Raw genomic sequence first — 1,124 nt, 5'->3', positions numbered from 1 at the left:
GCTACTCTATGCAATATATACATTTATTCCTCTAATGGTAAAGTTTGGTCATCTATCAACTTGACATGTAAAGCATGTCTGATATAATTTCCCTTTATTAACCAGTTAACTCATTCACCTGCTATGTTGTCTTATTTGTTAGTGGTCTACATAGGGAGGATTCCTCGATGCTGCGCATGAAATTTAGGATGACATACAAGAAGGAAAGACACACAAAATACACAAAAGCAACATACCAGTGTCTATCCAAGAAAGGTCAGCTGAGTAACAGAGAAAAAGAGAGAAAAGAAGGTGAAAAAGAATTTCACCAAATATATGGTACCATCAGTGGGAAAAGTGTTAAAGATAAAACAAAGAAATTATAACTTAAGCGTCTTTTATATAAGAAACATGGACATAAACTGTCACAAAAATTCAGACATGATGCACTTAGTGCTTCAAACACGTTTTAGCACGCACGTGCGCACACACACACACACACACACACACACACACACACACACACACACACACACACACACACACACACACACACACACACACACACACACACACACACACACACACGTCTCTTCAGGAGTTGAACACCAACCTTCTAACTTGAAGACTCACTTAGATATGCATCTAGACATAAGTCTTCATAAATACGATACTAGCACAAATCATATTATACATCAAACTAATATAAATTACTGTGATAATGAAGGCTTCACATGAATGAAACCTAAACTTTAATAAAAAGTAAAAGTATAGGACATTAATGCCATCTGTTGATTATGCCGTATGGAGTAATTGTCTTTCCAACATTTTGACTCACACACACTTGCTTTACCCCTCAGATTGCTAGAGTTGAGTATTTTCTCTAATGTCCTGGACATGGACAGCTTCCGGTCTAAGAACTGGGTAAAATGCAATCCCTTCTCAGATTTCTGCATCGCAGAATGTTAATGTCTTTACATATATAATTGAAGATGTATAAAGAAAACAAAAATGTTCCCAGTGCATGCTGGCAGAGACTCACGCCATGTGTGTTCCTGAAAAAGACTACATTTGAAATGCAAGTTCACAGTGAAAGGTGAAAAATGCAGCAGGGAAGAAATTTGCCATATATCGCTTCATGTAAA

Source organism: Cottoperca gobio, chromosome 6 (genome assembly GCF_900634415.1).
Source record: "Cottoperca gobio chromosome 6, fCotGob3.1, whole genome shotgun sequence".
NCBI classification, from domain to species: domain Eukaryota; kingdom Metazoa; phylum Chordata; class Actinopteri; order Perciformes; family Bovichtidae; genus Cottoperca; species Cottoperca gobio.
Note: the sequence above shows the minus strand (reverse complement) of the source record.